The 24,373-nt window shown below is 42.9% G+C and overlaps 1 protein-coding gene and 1 pseudogene across 2 annotated transcripts in view; one reads left to right on the top strand and one right to left on the bottom strand.

The window, feature by feature from the left end:
• The window catches only part of MAML2 (mastermind like transcriptional coactivator 2), a 342,775-nt gene that overhangs the window by 307,586 nt on the left and 10,816 nt on the right, over window positions 1-24,373 (bottom strand). The gene's annotated exons all lie outside the window — the stretch shown is intronic.
• LOC100684540 lies at window positions 10,360-11,253 on the top strand (annotated as a pseudogene).

Genomic DNA, 24,373 nt, shown 5'->3' with positions numbered 1-24,373 from the left:
CAGCCTCCTAGAACTGGGCTAATTATCATCTATGAAAGGAGATAGCGTCCGAGATCAAGTTGCCCCCAGTGCTGAACTCAAAATGAGATCAAAGGCAGGATGACTACTGGGGCCAGGGAAGTTGTGCTTATATTTTCACTTTAAGAGAAAAAGAGAGAAGCTGTATGGAAAGTATATTTCTTAAGGATTAAAGTGCCTTGTTGCCCTGATTACCAAGTGGCTCTGGCTCACCCAAAACCTTCATACAAAACCCCTATTCACATTAGCCCAGGCTCCCTCCAAAGCAGTGAGGGGGGAATGCCATCTTAAAGCTGCAGCTCCAACACATTCCTGAAACTGCAAAATTGGAACGGTTTTCTGACCTCAGCTGCTTTCCCCAGAGCGAATGCTCATTCTGCTCAGATGGGAAGGCCGCCTAGCAGTAGAGCAGGGTGGCAGCTCCCTACAGTAGATTAAAGCAGCGCCACTTCCATTATAGCCACCTCTTTTCAGATTCAAATAACATCCTTGGGGGTGACAGTCATTTCTCATAAAAAGTGGGCTCCCACAAATCCCCTGCAACGATAATCTCTCGGTGTGTATTAATTTTATTTTCAGTCCACGGAAGGCTCATGAGAGTTCAGGAGCAGAACAAGTATCAGCCCCAAAGGATGAATGGTCCATGGCTCAGGGGTGGGGATCACTTTATGGAGGATAGGAAGGAGCAAGAAGAGAGCCCTATCTTCCTACTTTCGTGTGGTTCTGAATGCTGATTGTTCCACTCTGAATTACAGTGAATCTTGCCCATGCTCATGGAAGATTTTATAATTCTAGACTCAAACCTTACACAGTGCTGTAGATTACATTGGGGAACCCCCCCCCCATAACTCAGAATAAGAATCAAAATTTCAGAGGAAGCTTCATTTTGGCACAGCTACAATTTGGAGGGTTAGTTCATGAAATAAAAGAATATAAAATACTAATGACAAAGTATGGAAGTAATTATACTAAGATATTTCAATGATATCCTAAACTAGGAGGGGAACAAAACGTAGTGAATTGCTAAACAGCAGCGGAATTCTGAAATGTAACTGAAGTCTTTTTTACATACATATGGGCGACTGTTGTGTCACTGAAGCCTCTGTGTTTAAATGCTAGCCCACAGAATCTATTCTTGTGACAATTTAAATAATTATGGTATTGCTCCAAATTCTCGTATCAACTTTTCACTTAGTACATACTTATGTTTTATTCTCTATAATCCAATCATTTCCAAACTCCACAATTTATTATGTTGTAATTTTTATCAGCAAGAAACCCAACATAGACATAAAGTATTGAGGTATGGATCAGAGCTGCTCTGTCACTGCAGAATGTACTTTCCAAAATTATTTCTGTGGCTAATTCCTATTTCTTTATGTCTTAGCTTGTCTACAGAAAATTGGGCTCTGTGAGCAAAAACTACTTGCTACTATAGTGTTTGCTTATTTTTACTCCCTTTCCCTTTTAGAATCTAAAGTCCTTGAAGTCAGGGATCATGTACCTAACCTGGTGTCCTGGACACAATAAATATTGAGCAAATACTTGTTGAATGAATGAATCTTTCATTTATAAACAGTGAAAAACATGTGTGATACTTTTCTGTTCTGCATACTCTTGTCCAAATGTCAACATGCTGCAACATAAAGAGATGAAATAGAACAAAAATAATTCGCTGGTTAAGTTCAGTAACATATAGAACTAAGGGAGAGAGAAAGAAATAGAACCAAGTGTCCCTGATAGAGTTAGCTGGCAATGTTTTCATCAGAATGTCTTGAAATTTCTGGATGAATGTTTTTGGGTTTTCAGAGAGAATGAATTCCCACTGAAATGAGTAATGCATTGTGTCTGACATCATACTGAGATCTGGAATGCTATTGTATTTTACTGTGAAATGCTTGACAATGCAATCACACTCAGAGGCCAAAGTTTCAAACTGCCCTTTGGTTTAACCCTATAGATGTGGTTTTGTCAAAAGACTCCATAACAGCATGATTCAGGTTTATCAGACAGTGTTCTGCTCATAATTATGAGTGATTTATTCTCACCTACAACCATGGAATCTGCACAGAGAGCTGCATCCGACCTCGTATCGAGGGTACTGAGATGATCTGGATGATGAGGCTAACTGATGGTCTCTAGACACCACTGAGCACCATGACTACACTTTCTCACTTAATCTTCACACCAGCCCCGTTAGGCAGGTTCTATCACCTTACCATCTGAGCGAGGGGGGAATTAAAGCCTTAGAAGGAAATCATTTCCCACAATCGGTTCAGTTAATAAATGGGAAAACTTGGACTCCAGTGCCCAAGGCCTTAAGTATTATGATATTTTATCTCCCAAATGGATGATTTTCAAGACTCTTAAGTCTCTAACAGTTCTCTGACGACAAATAGGGAGAACACTTACTTCTTGCTCTTTTAAAAACTATTGTCACATTTGGAGCCAAGAAGTCATAACAAAGGTTCAGCTTATGCTGTGATTGTGTCAAAAAGGAAATTCTACTATAGATATAGAGAAAACCAATATGCAAAGGAGATATGCAAATCCAGAGAACATTGCCAAAACTATTATCGTTGTGCCAGAAATTTGAAGGTTTTTTTGTTTTTCTTTTAAAAGTAATCTAAAAGTCAGGCTGTGGGAAGTCAAAAGTGAAGTGACAAAAATACTAAAGTGATAAAAATATTGAAACAACCTTTTAGGTTCATTTTGCTTAAGAACTCATCAGGATATCTACCATCTCGTCAACCCCATTATATTACCTTGGGGATGACCAGAGTATGTGAAATTCTATCCCCAAGGAACCTGACCTGAAACTGCCAGAAGCATGAAATCCCCAGAATCAGCTTTCAAGTTACCACATTGTTGCACATGGGTTGAAAAATTTTAGTACATGGAAGAAAAATAAACATTCTAACTCTGTTCATAAAGCATGGCTTCTTGGATATGTTTTCTAAAAAGCAAAGGACTAAAGCCAGAAACACATAAGTCTTTTCTCTCTAGTCCTTAGGTTGGCAATACTACGGCATCAGTAATTATAAGACCCTTTCTAACACATAACAAAAAGTACTGACCTGAAGAGTCTGGACTCTGGTTTGATTCTTTGGTCTGCCAAAGCCAAACCAAACCAAGTCACTACACCTCTCAGAGCCTGTTACCACATGTGTGAAACGAAGAAACATCTTCAGCTCTTCTGATTCCACAGAGTGGTTTTAAGGATCAAATGAGAAATCACTTTACAAACTATAACTTGCTATGCGAATGCACTGAATGCTATGACACACATTTTTCAATATCATTTATGAAAATACAGATGTAATTATAGCCAGAAAAAGAGCAATAAAAAAAGCCTAGGAAGCATGTAGCAAAAATAGTGGTTAACATTTATGGAGTTCCAACTATGTCCAGGCAATAGGCTAAGCACTTTATACGTATGGTCTCATTTAATTATCATAATAACTCTTTATGAGTTATTATTCCATTTTATATATAAGGACATTGTAGCTCAGAGAGGTCAGGTAATTTGTTCAAGAGTTCACAGCAAAATGAAGGGCAGAAACTCACATCCAGGTCTGAATAGCTCTTCACTACTCTACTATGTTTCACTATGTTTATTTATGCTGGCTAAGAGTTTGAGAAATCAGGTAAGTCCACTTCTGGCATGCAGGAGAATGATAAATGAAACAAAAAAAGAAGCTAAAGAGTGAGAAGAAATAGAAGAAGCTAGAAAGTCACTACACACTTTATTTCTTATGAAGCCATCAGAAATCCTTATTATCTAAGATATTTCTGCAAAGTGTCTTATAAAATCAAATTGTGTGTGCTCGCTTCAGCAGCACATATAAAATCAAATTGTGATCTCTGGAATATTTCCAACCTTGAATGTTAGTCATCTCTGAGGTAAGAACACATGACTTGTAACATTCCTTCCATGGGGATGGTAGCAATAGACTGCTAGAGACTATGGCACTTGGAAAGGACTCTCATGGCTGAGGCCACCAAAGACATCCCTTGATTTTCCAGGCACCATGCTGGAGCTCAAAACATGGTCTTACACGCAGGGATGGTGCTATAGGAAAATGAATGCCATATTCTAGTGGCATACTGACAAGCTTTTGGAATCCAGCTTGCTTATAATAGGGGGACTACCTCTATGATGTTGAGTTTCACTTTGAGGGAGGCAATTGAAAGTTGTCTACTTTTGCTTTTTCTAAATGATTTTTCCCAGATCCTTCTAATGCTTTTTATGAGGAGGCCTTTTTCCCCATTGGTATAGTATTAGATTCTAAGAACAAAGGTATCCTTCCTTGTCAGTGTAGTATGCAGCCATCAAAAGAAGGCTTCTTCTCAGACACCAGATAAAGGCCTATGTAACTAGAATGAGGGAATGGCTTGTATTTTCAACCAAGTTCATCATCTCACAAATGAAAAGTTCAAAGCAAAAGACAGACTGTTTTAGGCAAGCCCTCCAGGGTATTTTCTTTTTCAATTACCCAATGAAAATCCAGAAATGTGGGTTTTTGTGTATGAGAAAGGATTGCAATTCAACATTAGGACTTTAAGCCATCACTGGATTTATCTTTTAAACTGATTTGTTAGAGAATGCACTGGCAATGGCAGGCAGGCCCTGAGAGCTCGCCCCAGAAGATACACATTATATATTTCAAAATTTAGCCACTCTTCATGCTAAGAAGGTTGATTTGAACAATAGTTGCTAAATTACACACTAAAATGAATTTCCCTATAGGAGATCATCAGGGAAAGAGTAATACTTGGGCCAGCCAATTTAATTGTAGTAAAATACATATAACATAAACTTACCATTTTAACCATTTTTAAGTGTTCACTCCATGGCATTAAGTATGTTCACAATGTTGTATAAACTATTACCACCATCCATCTCCAGTCAGGCCAACTTCTTTCACCTATTGCAAAAATTAGCCTTCAGGTGCTTCCCTATCAAGAATTAACTTTACCTAGTTGGCTACTATATTGTGGCACAGAAATACCTTTGTTGTACTAGAATCTGAACTAGTCCATCCTCTTATTAAATTTCATGCTGGTTCTGTGAAGTCATTTCTCTTCTTTCATTAGAAGAGCAACTATATTCTTTGTTTCCTCCAAAAGTTACAAGGGTCACATTGGACAAGGTAATAATTTTTTAAAGATTCATTTATTTACTTTGGAGAGAAAAGCGAGCATGAGCAAGAAGGCCAGAGGAGTAGGAGAGAGAATTTTTTTTAAAAAGATTTATTTACTTATTTATGATGGACAGAGAGAGAGAGAGGCAGACACAGGCAGAGTTGGAGAAGCAGGCTCCATGCCGGGAGCCCGACGCAGGATTCGAACCTGGGACTCCAGGATCGTGCCCCGGGCCAAAGGCAGGCGCCAAACTGCTGAGCCACCCAGGGATCCCCAGGAGAGAGAATCTTAAGCAGACTCCACACTGAGTGTGGAGGAGCCAGACTTGGGGCTCTATCCCACGACCCTGAGATCATGACCTGAGCCAAAACCAAGACTTGGATGCTTAACCGACTGCGCCACCCAAGTGTGCCCAAAGTAATAATTTTTAAGATAGTAAGTACTTGGATGTGTTAGCACTTTGTTAAATATTTCACATGAATCAACTCAGTTGGTATTGTGACACTTTATCATCATTATTATCCCTATTTTACATTTGAGGGAAACTGAGATATGAGGCTAGATAAACCGTCACGGTCTCACAACTAACAAGGCATAGAGCAAGGACTCATACCCCAAAGTATCTGACTCATGAAACCAACTAACTCTAAGTGGTGCACAAAGCAGGTTTCCTGCAGCACCAGTGTCACTTAGGAAGCTGTTACAAATGCAAATCCTTAGGCCCCACCCCAGACCTGCTGAATCAGAAGCTCAGAACAGAGGGGACAGCACTCAGCGGGCTACCAAGCCTGCCAGGGGACTAGGGAGGCTCACTGAAGTTTAAGAACCATTGCTCTAACCACTGCCTCATTGCATTTCCCTTTTTCTTTCAAGCTTCTTTCCTCATCTGTCAAGTGCCACCCCATGTGCTGTCGCACCAAGTCTGTTTCAGGGCCCCACCTAGGCCTAGTCTCTCAGAAATTGCCCCATGCTTCAAATTGACTTCTCTCCTTCCTCTTTTCAAGTCTGTCTTCCTCCCAATAAAGACTCCCCTCTCCTGTTACTGGTTTCCGCTACTATTTAATTGAAAAGCAATCCTAATAAATCCTATTAGGCTTCGGTGTATTCATTCATTCAATAAATATTTATAGAGCCCCGTAATATTTTAGGTGTTTTTAGGAGGTCATCTAGATGTTTGGGATACATTCATGAATAAAACACACACACACACAAATTACCTGGCCTGATGCAGCCTCTCATAGTTATTGAAAATGTAGGTATTTGGGCCCTATGTCAGAAATGTCAATTTTCAAGGTCTGAAATAGGACCCCAGAACCTGCATTTTATTAAACACCACAGGTGTTCTGCTGCCTGAATGAGGTGATCTGTATACCCTGAAAACACACTCTGATTAGGAGTACTTAGCAATTCACCCAGTTTTACTATTTCTTAACTTGCTTGTCTCTCCCCACAGTGTGGTCTTTGGGGGTGGTGGTAGGATATGAAAAGCAAAAGGAAAAACTTGAGGCAAACTGAAGCAGAACTTTATGAAGAAAGGACACTTCTGGAACCAGTTCTGCAGAGGAGATCTTGCTCAGCTTTGCCCTTGCTGACGAGCTTGAAAGACGAAAATGAATGCCACAGAAGAGGACAGAGTCAGAGGTGACCCAGTAGCCCAGGGCCCCCTGGCCAGGCCATGCAGCTGCCTGTTAGAGTGTGTGGCCTGCTAGGCCCAGCACAGTCTTTCTGGATCATTTCAAAGACAACACCTGTAACTCTGAGTGATAGTTTGGAATCCTTTTTATGTCATCTTGCTATCCCCCTCTTTCCTAATAAAAACACGACTAGTTTGTTTAACATTTCCTCATACCACAGATTTTTTCCTGAAGCCTCACCCACTCCCAGACAATGACAGCATCCTTCCCATGGGTTGGTGACCAGCGCCGTATCTAAGAGGGCATAATGAGCACTCTGCACAGTGGCACTGTCACCACCTTCTCTTTGTTTCAACTCCTGCTAAGATAACCTAAAACACAGGGACACAGAGCAGTGGGCAGATTATTTCAACCTTCTTCTCCGTTTCCCAAGATGCCTCCCAAATTCTTGCCCCATGTCAACTACCATTTCATTATTCTGTTTAGAAGATAACATAGGCTCATTTTGTGCCCAGAATAAATATTTGGCACAGTAGGATCCACAAGGGGAAGTAGCCAGAGGAGCAGCAGGGGCGGGTGTGGCCCCTGACATCCAGACTAGAGGCCAGAAATCAGCAATTTGAGCTGGAAGCAGGTGTCACGGCAACCAGTGAGAAACTGAGTTCTTACAGTTTAAAGGACCAAACGTGTCCTACTTCAAACAGCAGGTGCCAACTCTAGATGTTCTATCAAGAGTACACAGGCACTAGGAAGCTTCCGAAATACATGGTATGGGATCCCTAATCTATTTTCAGCAACCTAGGCTGCTTTCCTCCATCTACCAGGTATACTATAAAGGAAGTTCTCAACCAGACAGACTTGGCCCCCTCAGGAAAACTGGCAACATCTGATCCTGGTCGTGGCATGCCACCATACGTACAGAAGGTGCTGGATAAACATTTATTGAAAGGAAAAGGGGCAAAATAGTACCAAGGAATGTTCCATGGAAAACTATGGTTGTCCTTGTTATAAACTGCAAAGCTTGGAAATGACAGCCCCAAACACTCCCTAGTAACCCATTATGATTATTTATATGCTTATATATTCATTTGTGTTTCACTTCATATATATTTATACATGCATATATATAAGGTTTATATAAATATATATTTATATATAAATATATTCATGTTTCATCTAATTTAATGTAATATATAATATATATGAATATAAATAAATATATTCATCTTTCATCTAATTTAATTCACACATCTTCATTCAGCCTACCACCTCTTGGGATTAGATTTCCCATAAGCTTATTATTTATTATGTAAAGTAGAACTATCTTTTACTTATTCTAATGCTATCTCTTTCAAACTTTAAATTTAAATTAGTCCTTCTACATAGGATCTTGTGAATGGCTTCCATGCTCCTAGATTTTGTCTCTTTGAAATAAAAACGTTTTCATGCTCTTGCTTTGTCTTCATATAACATTCACTCACCTGCTCTAACAGGTCAGGATGACTCACTCTCCTGCTTCCTGGTACCCTGGAGGCTCAAGAGAAAAGCAAGCCATCAGGCATATCCCTGAGGATATCTGGCTCAAAGCTCCCTGTCAAGCTGAGCTGAGCTGTGCATCTCGTCCTGACAGCATGCACTATGGGGCCGGCCGTGAGAAACTCTGTGGCCCTGCAAACTTTAGTTTCATACAACCCAGCTCCAGACCTTATTTCCTCCCAATAGTCAGACCAGCAGTTATATATGTGAGCCATTAAGGCAGCCAAAAGCACCAGTAAACTGTGAAGTACTAGTGTTCTAGCACATGGACACAGCTTGGCTCTCACCTGGGCAATATGAGGCCCCAAAAAAAGAATGGAAGGACCTCTGGTTCTTTGAATTTCAATTTGGGCGAGTGAGTCACTTGTTGCACACTCCTGCAATTTCCTTCCAAGTAATATTCTAGAAGGATGAGTTTGTTTGGAAAACAAGCAGCTATTCCTGCCACTTCTTCATCCCCTATCCTGTGGAACACAGGACATCACAGTACTTGTTCACTCACTCAACGAGCAACCGTGTGCCCAAATGCTCAGGTGGGTGCCATGGGTACACGGATGAAGAGGAGAGCAAAATGGGCAGAAAGTGGGTAAATAAATGGAGGCAACGCAAATTGTAATAAGTAAAAAAAGGGAGGGGGAAAAATACAGAATAGTAGGTGAGAAACCTCTCTGGAAGAGGTGGTCAGTCAGGCTGTCGTTTAAGTTGAGATGTAAAAATTAGGCAGGACCCAGCCAGGGGACGACTTAGAGAAATCACATGATAGAGGGCTCTGGAAGGAAAGGCACTGACTCAGCTGGGGAATCCGCTGCTCCACACACCGGCAGGAGGACAGTCAGCAAGGCCATGGAGGCCTGAACCGTGGAGCAGGAAACAGCACGCGCAGGACTTACAGATGCCAACGAGTTGGGATTTTAAATGCAACAGGAGGCCACTTAAGCTTGAGGCAGGGGTGTGGTGGGAACAATTTTGTGTAGCGGGAAGGCAACGTCTGCTGCTGTACTCAGCAGGTACCAAAAGGAAGGCGGGTTCGGCGCTGTCGTGTCAGTGGAGGGAAGGGGGGCACCGACCTGGGCCAAGGCAGTAACCACATAAGGGGATTCAAGCTTTGTCTTGAGGTGGAATTAAAAATTAACCCAACAGACCCTGAAGGTTGGAGGGACAGACAACTCCTCTGCCTCCGGGGCTCCAAGCCTTGCCCTCCCCACCCCCCCACCCCCGAGCCAGGGGGCGGGCACCATCACTTCAGAGTTCAGCACTCAGCGTCTTGGCATTCATTATCTTCCCAAGCCCTCTGGTTGTACTTGTCCTTCGGCCTGTGCTGCATTCCACAGTTATCCTCGTCCCGTTCCTGCTTGAGGTCCCATGTAGTGCCCGCACTGCCCCAGCCAGCTCACACGTGAGGTCAGCAGATTCGCCACAGAGAGGAAGGCGCCCCGCTGCAGAGCTCTGCTTTAGTGTCTTCTAAAGCACCCAGAAGGCACATGGGAGCACATGGATGATTGTTCTCGGATAGCTACAGTTCCATCATTGCTCCAACCAGCTCACACACCAAGTCGGCAGATTCGCCACATAGTGCAAGGTGCACTGCTGCACATCTCTGCACCAGAAGGCGCTCTAGAAGGTGGTGGGAGCACACCAATAGTCCTAAAGCAGCTACAGTTCAGTATCTTCAAATCTCTAAAGTGGTGTTTCTTTCTGTCTTTCTTTTTAAGATTTTATTTATTTATTCACGAGAGACACAGAGGCAGAGACACAGACAGAGGGAGAAGCAGGCTCCACGCAGGGAGCCCCATGTGGGACTCGATCCCCAGATGGAGTCACGTCGTGAGCCAAAGGCAGATGCTTAACCGCTGAGCCACTCAGGCGTCCCTCGAAGGTGGTGTTTCATATCTGACCTCCACAAAGGCCTAAACTGTTTGAGCCAAGATGATTTCAAAACTTTCCAAGACTTGGAGTTACCCCCGAGTCTGTGTCTCCAAAAGTAACCCGAGAATCTTCTATAGAAATCCCCAAACGCGCTTTTTCTTAGCGAGAACAGCCAATGGCAGATGACACGGGTGCTGCGGCAGGGCCCAGAGGCCCGGGAATGGGAGGCCGGGGCGGCTCCTGCAGGCGGCTTCTGCGGAGGCTTCTGCGGAGGCTTCGGCAGCGGCATCCAGGGCCGGGCCGGGGCCGAGGCCGCGCAGCTCACGGAGGCAAGGCGGAAGCCCAGGAGCGGATCCCCGTCACCAAGCTGGGCCACCTAGTCAAGGACATGAAGATCAAGTCCCTGGAGATCTATCTCTTTTCTCTGCCCAACAAGGAATCTGAGATCATTGACTTCTTGCGGGCATCCCTCAAGGATGAGGTTTTGAAAATCATGCCCGTTCAAAAGCAGACCCGTGCTGGCCAGCGGACCAGGTTCAAGGCATCTGTGGCCATCAGAGATTACAATGGACATGTCAGTCTGGGCGTCAAGTGCTCCAAGGAGGTAGCCACTGCCATCCGTGGGGCCATCATCCTGGCCACGCTTTCCATCGTCCCCGTGCGGTGAGGCTACTGGGGGAACAAGATCGGCAAGCCCCACACTGTCCCATGCAAGGTGACTGGCCGCTGTGGCTCTGTGCTGGTGCGTCTCATCCCTGCCCCCAGAGGCACTGGCACTGTCTTAACCCCTGTGCCCAAGAAGCTAATGATGATGGCTGGTATTGACGACTGCTACACTTAGGTCAGGGGCTGCACTGCCACCCTGGGGAACTTTGCCAAGGCTACTTTTGATGCCATCTCCAAGACCTACAGCTATCTCACCCCTGATCTCTGGAAAGAGATTGTGTTCACCAAGTCTCCCTATCAGGAATTCACTGACCATCTTGTAAAAACCCACATCAGAGTCTCCGTGCAGAGGACCCAGGCTCCAGCTGTGGCTACCACATAGTTTTATACAAGAAAAATACAAGTGAATTAAAGCTTGTTAAGAAAAGAAAAGAAAAGAAAAGAAAAGAAAAGAAAAGAAAAGAAAAGACCCGACCAGAAAGAAAGAAAAAAGAGAAAGAAAAGAACAGGCAAGAAGAAAAGAAAAGAAAAGAAAAGAAAAGAAAAGAAAAAGAAAAGAAAAGAAATCTCCAAATGCCAGAGCTTCTGAATTTCTGTCGGTGGAGCCCAGCAATTTCACACACTCCCCAGTGAATACTATATACAGTAATGTTTGAGAACCAAAGCCCCAGAAGCTGCAACTATATTCTCTTAACAAAAACAATGTGATGTGTTAACTTGATTAATGTAGAAAATTGTTAAGAGGAAAAGAAATGTTTCCTGGGATCTAAGTTTTTTGCTTGTTTCTTTAATTGTTCCAAGTGTTCTATGCATCTCACAGACTGGTATATTATTCCATCCTCTATATGAACAGGCCAGATGGGTTTAAAAAAATACCATCATTTGAGGTCACAGAGCCAACAATGTTACAGCCAGGATTCAAATTCAGGATTGCTTGGCTTCAAAGCATCTGTTCCTTCCTCCCTGGCCCTCTCCACCCTTGTGTCTTTAGAATGCTTTTCCTCTTAACTAATCCACAGCCCTTGACTGCCTGGAAATTGGTCACATTTGTTCATGTCTTCCAATGATTCGAGGGATTGTATGTCATCCTTTCACACACTTCCTGTCCAATGGAAGCAAGGGGAAATTAGGAGGGTATATATATATAGTAATGCACAGAGCTCCAAACTACCAGGTATCCTCACAAAAATATACTGCACCACTCTCCACCAACACATACCCCTGGCTCAGTGTGTATGTTCTTTCTGGGGCTGGCAGTTACGAGGATCCCTTCCCTCTCACTGCCAATTTCTCTAATGGTACCACTCCAGGAAGGAAGATGAGAGAGGAACTGAGAGCCAGGCCACAGCTTCCCAGCCTCAAGAAGGCAGGCACCTCCTTGGCAGGAAGCAGCTGCCTGCTCAGTGCTGGACTGGGGAAAATCCGGGGCCTTTCTGGCTCAGGTGTCTGGGATCAATGATTGGCGAGGACAGAAACCCCAGAGCACATGCGTCTTTCCTCTCCAGGCCACTGTGCTGACAGATGACTTAGCAAAATATTGCAACAGAAACAGCATCAGTAGGAAACCATCAGGTAGATACTGAAAGCAGTTCTACATATCTAAATGATAAATTCCTGATGATAAAGGCTTCCACACAAGTTGTGAACCCCAGATTGAGTTATTCTTCCCGCTTCATACACACACTGGTGGCAGCCACAGCTCTGGCGAAGAAGGGGGGCTGGAAAGATACTCTGGGAGTAACATGACTACACCTCCTGCTATCTTGGATGGTTTAGTTTGGGTGGAACTAGGGGGTCATTTCTGGTAGCACTTTTGGTAAGGGTCAGTTAGATGCAGTCAGAAAGAAGAAAAGGCAGGTAAAATCAAGGGGTATCTAGGTAAGCAAATCCTATGATAAGTGCCTTAGGTCATTTATTGCTTATGACTTCAAGATAGGTGCCACTGTTATCACCATTGTACAGAGGACAAAAGTGAGACTCAGAAGAGTCACACAAACATGCTCCAGGTAACACAGCAGGAAAGGAGAGTTCTGACTCAAATCCAGGAGAGTCTGACTCCCCAACCTTAATTCTTAAGTAATGGACTTTACTTCCCTTAATTCTTAAGTAATGGACTTTACTTCCTCACTTAGCTATCAAAGACAGAGAAGTAATCATTTAAGACAGTTAACAGAAGAATGTAATCACTGGAGAGACTGTATTGTTTACACAGGCTTTCAAAAAGCCTCCCCTTATTCCTGCAGACAAGGAGAAGAGCTCTCCGGGTTTCTTGCTGAAGTTAGTCAAATGCAAGTCAACATGAAACAACGGTTTGAGGTCCATTTACTTACCCCAGCCCCCTGACCCATAGCATTTGCGACATGAAAAGCAAAATATAAAACAGAATACAAGACTCATGAGAGTGAGGATCTTTGTTTTATTTCCTGATGTATCCTAAGTGCCTAGAACAGTGCCTGGTATATCTTTGATGCTCCATAAATACAGGGAACATGAATGGATGGCCTAATTTTAGAATAGTCAGTGGTATAACCTTCCTCAAAATCACAGTAGGGGAGATGGTACCTGGGCTTCTATACTGGTTCTCACTCTCTTGGATCACTGCCTCTGGAGGACTCTAGCTGCTGTGACCTGAATACCTAAGCAGCCTAAGGACAGGCCACAGTGGTGAGGAACTAAGGCCTCTGGCCAATAGCCAACTGAGTGCTGCCCACAACCATGTGAATGAACTTGGAAGCAGATCCTCCATCCCCACTCAAATCTTGAAGTGACTTCAGTCCCCGCCAATGATTTGAGTACAATCTAATGAGAGGCCCTGAGCTAACCTTTCTGAATTCCTAACCCTTAAAAACTGTGTGAGGTAAGAAACGTATACTGTTTTCAGTGCTATGCTTTGGCATTTGTTATGCATCAACAGATAATACAATTATCTACTCTCATCATCTTATTAACATGGCAACTGGCATCTGACTTTTGAACAAAAACCGTAATAAAAAATTTTTACAGGAAATTCCAAGAGCTCAAATCTGCAAATTCTTCTCCCTCCTTTCTGAAAACATAAATATGTGTTCTTCCTTCTGATATACTATGGCCTCTTCCTTGCTACTCACTGAACAGTTATGCACATATGTAACTACAGTAGGGCACAGATGCATTATAGTTGTGTTATTCTGAAAAAGGTCCAGGTAGGGAACAGTATCCATCTCCCCCAAGAGAGGGAAGAAATATTATTATGATTTTTTAGGAAAAATCTTCTTGCTGACAATAAATTAATTTTGATTTTTAAAAACTTTTTAGGCACTTACATTCAATACTGGAGGAAATACAACTCATAAAACAATTAGATACATTTCAAATTGAATAAGCAATACGAAGTCAATAAGCATATAATAATATATGCCTAGAAGGGTAGCCCTGAGACAGAGCCAGTTGAGATTTTTCTGAATAGGCAAAGTGCCCAGAGTGGTACCTCACTCAAAAAGTTGTGCAAGGAACATTCATCAGTAGGAATCTCCAGCTCATCCCACAGAAGCTACAGGGAGCTTCCTAGGATGGCCCAGGGAGATAAGAGACATGCAAAGCAGGCGAGATGATTTCATGGCATGATGTTTTTCCATCAAATGGTCATTGTGAGTTCGGATATCTCTATGAAATACCTACATCTCAACAGGGGGAAATGGAATAAAATGGAATTAACTCCTTGTTATACTGATTGGTGAATGCCACCTGTCAATTAATGCCCTACCACAAAACTAACAATGAGATACACTCAATGGAAGGGGGTCATTATGAAAAGCATTACTTAGAGTATCACCACAGCCCCCAGAGCAGCTCTGTTCAGCCACCTGAATAGTGAAACTTTTAGAATCTTAAATCACAGGAGAAAAATATCAAAGTTTTGAACATTTAAATTCTTGAGGCTCCTGCTTTATGGCTGTAAGTCACCATCTCCTCAAAAGATTAGTATGTATGTTGTTATACTTGCCCAAATTCCTCCCAGAGATCAAAGAAACAGCCATATTTGTGATCATCTTTCCTTCACCAAATTTCTGAATACATCTATGTATCTAGAAGCCAGTGAGAATTTGGGATATTATTTGCATCCTCATAATGGAACTAGGAAAGTCTCCAAAATGTAGAGTGTCCAGTAGATGTGTCTATAGAACACTTTTATTCTAAATAGAGAAAACGTCAAGGGCAGGAACAATTTCCTCAGTATACTGGACTGTTCTCCTTAGTCGTTCTGGTCGATCATGTAAGTTATGTGTAGCAGCCATCCCCTCCACAAGTGTTTGATAGGCATCTATCTATCAAAGTAAAATGACCTAGCAGTTACATCTCTTCTTCCCCTCAAATTACCAGGATGACTGGACCATCAAATTAAGCCACTAAATGCCAAATTAACTTTTTTTAGATCAAGCATAGTTTTGAGTTAGATGAGTGGAAAAATAGTCCTGAAGTCTGAGCTTCTTTTTTTTTTTTTAATAACAACTTTTCAACAGTTAAACTGCTTTTGGTAAATATCAATAAAGAAAGTGAGCCCCAGTCCCAGCACATGTTTACGACTAAGTGAAAGGCTCTTAAGAATAGGGTGTTTGATGGACCACTGCCAAAATACGAACTCTAGCAGTCCGGAGTGTACAGCTAATAATAAAGAGTCAGTGTTACTATGAAAATCCCCAAGACGAAGCTCCAATTCAGCTCCAGCCTTTTCACCAAGATGTTCCTCACAATGACACAGGGACATAAATTTGGAGTTTGAGGTCAAGGTGGGAGGAGAGGAACCTCAAGATGGGGGTGGGGGGGTCACTGAAAAACAAAGTTAACAGATTTTGCTGGACTGACTCAAAACTCAAGTGCAAAACAGAACACAAAGAGCTCAGCTGCTGGGCAGCCCTGGTGGCCCAGCAGTTTAGCGCCGCCTTCAGCCGGGGGCGTGATCTTGAGACCAGGGATCCAGTCCCACAGGCTCCCTGGGTGGAGCCTGCTTCTCCCTCTGCCTGTGTCTCTGCCTCTGTGTGTGTCTGTCATGAATAAATAAAATCTTAAAAAAAAAAAAAAAAAAAAAAAAAAGCTCAGCTGCTGCTGCGGGGCTGCTTGCTTTTTAGAAAAGAGGAAAAATGTTCAGGTAGATAACAAAATAGACAACAACAGCCCAAGGTGAAGGAAGTATGTGAGGCATGAAGAAACCCATGTGTGCTTTCTCCTAGGATTCCCGATCCTAGAATGAACAGTCATACAAAAAGAGGAAATTCTGGGATGTCTTAAGACTGGCCACTCTGTGTGGAGTGATTGCACTGGCCTCATTTTGGTGGATTCTTCTTCTCAGCCCCATGAGCCTCACCCTCAGGTCCTTTGGCCCTCGGAGAACCTGACCAACGGTGGAGTCTGCCCACACTGAATAAGCACAGATGCCATCACACAAAACTCCGCATTCAATTCAGAGGGTTCCCATACTCAAGATGTCATGTCATTACCTGCCAGGGAGAAGGAAGCTACTGATAAGAAAGCATTTCCTAAGAGAGCACAGAACTTGTCTTACTCGCTTCTCTAGTCTGGGTGCCTAAAGGGGAGCTTGGACATCAGACCGCAATACACGGCTGTTAAGCTTTTCTGTTTTCAGAGGCAGCTGTGGCAGAATTTGATTCCCCAAAAGAAAGCTCTGGCGGTCTCCTGCTTGGGGTGTCACTTTCCCATTTCCCTGCTGTCGCTGTCTCTGCTTCTCCCAGAAATGGACCTTCCTCAGGGCACTGATCATGAGTGATGGTAGCTGCAGGACTTCTACAGGAAAGGGGCTCAGGGGCCATCCGGGTCAAGTCAGGGAGGGAATGAAGCCAAGTTCGCACTGCACTTTATACAATACTGAAAAAAAAAACAAACTCAGTCGCCTTCCCTGAGCTCTCACAGAAAGCAGAGGTTTCTCTTTTTTCTTCTTTTAGAATATTTTATTATTCATTCATGAGAGAGACAGAGAGGCAGAGACACAGGCAGAGGGAAAAGCAGGCTCCATGCAGGGAGCCCGATGCAGGACTCGATCCCGGGACCCTGAGCCAAAGTCAGATGCTCAACCGCTGAGCCACCCAGACATCCCAAGAGAACAGAGGTTCTAATGCCTTCAAGGAGCTTACCCATCTTCAAGGCACTTAGAGCCTAAAGTTACAATTTATTTAACCTATTTAAACCTGACTTTATAAAGGGGTATCATTAGATACCACTTGAGCATTCCTCCATGGAAAACTGACATTTTCCTCCATGGGAAGAGTTGACATTTCATCAGAAATCTATATTTAAGACCCTCCAGATCTGGGTTCCTGATCCTGAAGAATCCATTCCAGGGACTTGTCAGCCATGTTGCCTTCTCTCTGCCCATGGCAGTTAACAATAATGAGCCACCATGGCCCCCTTCCCACCAAGCTTGGATATCACCTCATATAATCCTCCTCATAGCTCTCCGCGTGGTTACTACCAACCTCTGCTTCCATGCAAGTCAAAACCTATTTGTCACTCACAGATTCTACATATTCAAGTGTGTTCCACCTCTTGAAAAAAACAAGAGCCTGGAAACGGTCTCAAAGAGTAATCTGTAGCCCCTAGGCATTCATTCTGAATTTCATCTGCACCTCCAGCAATGAGTCAGCTTGGGGTGCCTGGCTGGCTCAGTGGTTGAGCGTCTGTCTGCTTTTAGCTCAGGTCATGATCCTGGGGTCCTGGGATGGAGCCTCTTGTCATCTCTCAATCCCACTGAACAGGGAGCTTGCTTCTCCCTCTCCCCCTGCTTGTTCTCTCTCTCTCCCCATCAAATAAATGAATAAAGTATTTATTTATTTTTTTAAAAAGATTTTATTTATTTATTCATAGAGACACAGCTAGAGAGAGAGGCAGAGCCCAGACAGAGGGAGAAGCAGGCACCATGCAGGGAGCCTAATGTGGGACTCGATCCCCGGTCTCCAGGATCACACCCTGGGCTGCAGGCGGCGCTAAACCACTGCGCCACCGGGGCTGCCCTGAATAAAGTATTTAAAAACAAAAACAAAATCCCCAATGACTTAGTTTTACTCACTACTGATTTTCAAATGTCTTGCTGCACATAGGCTTCCAAACTGAGGCCTGGGTTGTGTGTGAGCTGGAGTCTGAGATTATCTGTGTAATGACCTTCTATACACAGTAGGAGACTATAACTAAACACACGGGAGGTGGCAACATCCCACTCTGTTCAAATACTGCCTCTACCATTCGTGGCTGAGTGATCTGGGCACGTGCCTTCCTCATCTGTCAAATGGAAATAAGATTGTACCTAGTTCACCATGTGATTGTGAGGACACATGAGTTAATATTCTAAAAACACTTAGAAGAGTACCTGACAGAGTAAATACTTAATGAAGGTGTTTTAAAAACAAAACAAAACAAACCCTGAACCAAAAGGAAATCTTCAAGGTCAGTGTTTCACATCAGGTGTAAGGTACATTTAGTCAGAAAAATGTAAAGGATTGGGATCCTTTAAAAATTCATGCTCACCACAGTTTAATTTCAACAAACATTGGTAAAATGCTTGCTTACTACATATCTGGCATTACTGTCCCCTAGAAATACGAGGATAAATAAGGTACATCTCCACTTTGAAGGAAAATGCCATCAATTATGAACTCTTGCACTTTCTCCAGGTAATGAGAAAACACCCATCAGCATGAAAAACAGATTCAACCTGGATCTGAATAGATTCGAAATCACTTTTCAGCAAAGAGCTGTAGGTCTCTCCCTTAAGTTCCATCAAAGATATTCATTCCAAAGTAAGCAACAGCACAGAGAAAAACTTAGACCAATCTTGGTTACAGAGACAAACCTGCTTCTCTGATTCAGATCAAGTTTCTATTCATAACAACCTTGTAACCCTCCCTCTCCAGACCTATGAGGTGGCTCACTTGATCCACAAGAAACATGGGTAGCAAAGTGTGGGCTTTCACAAATTTAAAACAGTTCTTTCACCTTGACTTGGCTTCTTACAAATTGATTTTTAAAAAGAAAAAAACAAAACAAAACATGACTCCCCCTTTTCAGCCTCTCTTATTGTAGATTTGATGTGCCCCGGGTGTCTGACATCCTCATTCCATTCATGATTGCCATTCTTTCTAGGAGAGTCATTGCTTCAAATTATGTGTGGGTATGCTTCTGGAAGTGCAGGACATAAAATGTCCTCATCTTAGATGTAAATTCGGTGATGTATTTGGGACTTGATCCCTCAACTTTGAAAGCTGTGCGCCCCGGACAGACAGTCCCATGGATCAGGAGGGTAATGTTTGCTCACTTGCAGAGTTAGTGCCGGCCAGTTTGAGTCCCTTACCAGTCTCTAAACTGGGCATAATAATACCCCAGAGAACAACTGGATATGTGTGTCCATACTTTGTAAACTGCAAATTTGTTATTCAAAAGTAAGATATTAGCATTTCTCAACTTCTCTGAGTCTGTCTCTCATACGCAAAATTTTAAAAAGCTGCACTTGCCTTATTTATTTATTTATTGTTTTAGAGGGGGAAGTGGCAGAGGGCTAGAGAGAACCCTACATAGGCTCCCCACTCAGCACTGAGCCCAACAGGGGGCTTGAGCTCATGATCTTCAGATCATGACCTCAGCCAAAATCAAGAATTGGACACTTAACCAACTGAGCCACCCAGGCGCCCCCATGCATTTGCCTTATTTATAGCACAGGGTTTCTGTGTGGGCAATATTGGTTGTGTTCAGGTAGGGGGATATTATTATAATAATTGCAAAGACCAGTTACTGTTCTAACCTTCCTCCTGAGAACCTACTATGCCTCTACTTCCTTTTGGTCCCAATGTTAATTTCCTATTTGTTTTCTCTTGCTAAGGAGGGGCAATATTCTTCTTTTCCTCAAAGGGTGCCTGTCAGTAGTTTTTCTTTAACTCTCAAATCTCAGTGACTTCTAAGGAAATGATCACAAGAGTTCCGAGACACAGAAGATGCTGGTATGACCACCTTCCTCCCTAGGAGCATGGGAACCAGCATTCTGCACAGAGGAAAGCCACACACCGCCTGGACAGGGGAGATCACTGTGCAGGCGGTGGTCCAGGACCTGGCAAAGAAGCCCATCTCCTACTCCAAGGGTAGTTGTTTGTTTATGCTTATCACTTTCTACTTCCTGAAGCATTTCCCAGATCTGCTTCTGTTTAATTTAATCCAAATCAATATCCAATCAGCTGCTTTAAAGAACAAAGAGGTGTGTGCTGTATCACTAGTTGCATTTATCTCATTGTGTTGTTTGTTTTATACACGTCCTCCCTCACCCCACCCTCTTTAAAATATAAACTCCACCAAATAAGAACTTGGTCTCTCCCATGTGGCACAAAGGACTAACACAGGACCCAGCGTATAGCAGTCACTCAGTATGCAACCTCTACTCCATCATCCTTACCCTTATGTGGATGTTTGTTACTGATGAGAGGCTGGGCTTTAGAGTTTCAATCTGGGAAAAATCTGAAATGATTATCATGCTCTTGCGTCTTTCAAATGGTTGTAGCAATGGAATCATGTTTTTAATCACATTAAGGCGTATCTATACCTGGGGCACCTGGGTGGCTCAGTGGTTGAGCGTCGTCTGCCTTTGGCTCAGGTCGTGATCCTTGGGTCCTGGGATCGAGTCCTGCATCGGGCTCCCTACAGGGAGACTGTTTCTCCCTCTGCCTATGTCTCTGCCTCTCTCTCTGTGTCTCCCATGAATAAATAAATAAAATCTTTAAAGAAAAAAAACGGCATTTCTATACATATACCTATAGATATGCCAGTGACAGAGGGTTGTACGGGACCCCGGTTTCACGTGTCTGCTATCCATTATGCCCATCAGAATGTTTTTGGGATGTGGGTTTGTTTTCCATTTTGTAACTGCCTTATCAAAAAGCAAGTGCCCTTCCATTCTAACCCTCCTCATACTGTACTCGTTTCCTGCCAAATTTGGGGGATCATTTGTATTTTAATTTTGTAATCTATGGCTCTATACTATTGAAAGGCTCTCAGTCCTGTGGGGTCTCCTTAGTATGTATGTGATTTTTCATGTTGCAATATCACATAGATGGGACGGCCCGGCTTTTGCTCTTAATAAATGACCTGAATAAGTAAAAAAAAAAAAAAAAAAAAAAATATATATATATATATATATATGTATATATATATATATATATACACACACATATGTGTATATATATGTATATACCTTAGTATGATTAAAAACTTGGTGTTTTATATATATATATAATGCATAATCAAACAGGAGGTGGGTCCTTTGGAGGCCCATTGCATGTTCTTTCACCTCTCTTTGGTACCTTCATTCCTGAAAGACTCATAAGACATCTCTTGTTTAAAAGCCATTGATCTGGTCATTCGCTCAACAAATATTTACTGTGGACCCAAAATGTTCCAGAAACTGCTAGGGCCTAAGACACGTGTAGTGAACAAGACTGACAAGCTTCCCGGTTTCAAGAGGCTAACGTTCCTGGAGGGGAGGATAGGAAATGCACCCACTAAACAAGGAAGTGACATAAATTCAGATAGTGATAAAAGTTATGAAGACAACACCTTTGTAGTAATAGGAAAGGAGGAAAGAGAAAGCGATTTGATCAATCATGTGTGTACATGAGTTAGGGTAGCCAGGGAGGTCTCTCCAAGCAGGTGATATTTGAGCTGAATCCTATATGCCAAGAACAATCCAGCCAAGCAATGTGCTGTGGAATACAACATTTTTGGGTTGCAGATGGGGAAACTAACAAGCAAAGGAGGGGCTTTTGGCCTTTTGACAGGCCAAAAGGTCATTCTGTTAGTTTAGCAGTAAAACTTGGACCAGAATGGAGGTGCCTTGTCACTCAACACTTAACCACTGTGATACAATGTTCTCTTTCCTAGTTTCTGCAATTTGGCATACTCTTGTCTTCTGGAGCAATTTCCTTAAAAACTGATCTTCTTTCCCATACTCTTTAAGGTATTTCTTCATTCTAGCTAAGTCACCCGTGTAACCAATTTGTTAACAATCATGGTAAAAAAAAAAAAACGTATATGGGGAGGGGTGTGTGCATGCACACATGTGTTGGGGATCTGGGTCCCTAGAAAAACTAGGGAGTTTAAAGTTAGTAGGAAAAAGTCATCTCTAAGGCTGCAGTCTAACAGATAATGAAGCTGAGTACCCTTGGAAACAAAATGAAACGACAGCCCCAACCAAATGACCCTCTTGGCTTCCTGCTAGTTACATCTTGTTTTGTGGAAAAAAAAAAAAAAGCACTGGACTGGCGTGGAGTCCAAGTTGGGATCCACAGATCTGAGAGTCTACAAATTATAAAGATGCAATATGCAGAGCTATGCTCTAACTAGATCAAGAGCTAGGCAGGGTGGGAATTATGCTATCAAAGAAATCCTCTAGATTTAGTATTTGGTTGGGTAAATTTTCCTCGGTGGATTTGTTTGGAGCAGATCCTGTACATTCCTTTTTTCCAGTTCTATTAAATCCCTAAACAGATCTGAGTTTTAAGGGCTTATGGCTGCCCCTGGGAAATAGGTGATTACACTCTCTGCTTAGGGTTTTAGTGATAAGAAGAAAAAAAAATGAGGCAGTGGATTGAATTCCCCTCCCCCAGACCAATTTCTCGGTGACTCTCTTTTGTAGTTCCTCTTTAAAGCAGAAACATATTTTTAAAATGAAGTGGTGACACATATAAAATCCCATACATTAATCTGTGCTTTCCAATCGTGTGTATACGAGAGAGAGAGAGAGAGAGAGAGAGAGTCAGATTAGTCAATTCCTAAGGAAGGCAGGCTCTGTAAGAATATTTTCCTTTTTGTTTCACATTTTAGATTTCATGAATTATTTCACAGGGGTACTCATTTGGGGATCTCCTTCGCCCCCAGAAATGTTCCACGGGTAGCTGGGATAATCTGGGCAGACAAAACCAGTACTTCCTCTCAAAATAAAGTTAATGAGCCAAACTCTAGGCCTACAACTGTGTTTTTCATCCTGGAGCCCTAAACTCCAACAAACAGGGTCAGATATGCAGTGATCTGTTCATGACGCCCAGGAAGAGCGTTAAGCAATTAATAGGGCTGGGCGCTCGCCCTTTGCCACAACTGGACCTTGCTCCCAAGATTACTTCAGACCCTCCTCATTAGCATTTCCTTTAGAAAACAAAACCTCCTCCCTCTTGCCACCTTTCCTTCTCTCAGTTCTTCCTAACAGATACATTGAAGGGCAGCCTGAAAAGTGAAAAACCAAAGTGAAATACCAGGGAACTTATTCAAAGGATATCCACCCAACGGGAGCGCCTGTGAGGTGATAGAAGCCACTCGTTCCAGGTGGCCTTTATGATTTTTCCAAGAAGGAGAGCAAGTACCAAGGAGGTAAAAGGACTTGACTCAGTTGCCCTACTAGTTAGTATCACTAGGGACCTTCAACATCCAATTCCTGGGCCAGTACTCTGGCACCATATCACTAATAAGTATATTAAGTAGAATATAGTGTCACTATATCACCTTCCTCTTTGTTTATTCACTTATTGTTGAAGTAGAAGATGGAAAAAAAATGAGGGACTCAGAACAATGTGCAACCAAAAGAAGAAGAAGGAGGAGGAGGAGGAAGAAGAGAAGAAGAAAAGAGTCCCGAAACACTGCTCTTCAAGATGGAACATGCTTACTTTCCCCCCTGTACGCTGTTGTAGGTTGCAAAGTCTTCTGTGACCTAGAAGATCGAATGCAATTACATTGCCCATCTATATTTGCTATGCTGTTTGAATCTCCCAAGGGCAGCATCGCAGTACAAGGGGAGTGACATCTTTATGAGGTTAACCCTTTTCTATTTTAAGGGTAGACTACCGAAGGCAGATGTGTTCTCTGGAGCGTAACAAGAATGCTGGAAATTTGGTAGTTAGGAGGAATGACAGCACCAGGCCATCATCCAGGAGGGAGAAAATAAATTGCTGTTCAGAGGAACGGTGAGCTGGGGGAGCCTAGAAGAATGTCGATGCACACTAAGTGAGAGTGACAAAGATGACAAAGGAAGGAGGGCTCAAATTAGAGCTCAGTGACAGAGGAGAAAGCAAGGAAACTAATGTTCCTGAACTCAACCGTGTGCTAGGCCATATGCAAGGTACTACCATGTATTATCTCATTTAATCCTTGCAACCTTCCAGACAGTTTCTATCACCGTAAAAAGCAGAAAATGAGTCTCAGAGATGTTAAGTAACCCAGTGCAGGGGGAATGCAGCTCAAAAGGGGGAGCCATCGCCCCTGCTAAGGTTTTCCAGCTCCGATTCAGTTGACCTTTGCCAAGTTACAAACCACCCCAAAAACCTTCTAGCTGCAAACTTTGATGTGCTATTTCCCTTGATTCTCTGGGCCAGCTAGATGGTTCCTCTGCTGATTTCACCTGGGCTCACTCACTCATGGGGCTACACCACGTCAGAGGACTGGCTGGCCCAAGGGGGCCTCATTCTCGTGTTGGCAGCTGCTGCTGGTCAGGAACA

The sequence above is a fragment of the Canis lupus genome, chromosome 21 (genome assembly GCF_011100685.1).
Source record: "Canis lupus familiaris isolate Mischka breed German Shepherd chromosome 21, alternate assembly UU_Cfam_GSD_1.0, whole genome shotgun sequence".
Lineage (NCBI taxonomy): Eukaryota > Metazoa > Chordata > Mammalia > Carnivora > Canidae > Canis > Canis lupus.
Note: the sequence above shows the minus strand (reverse complement) of the source record. Positions and strands in the feature narration are given on the sequence as shown.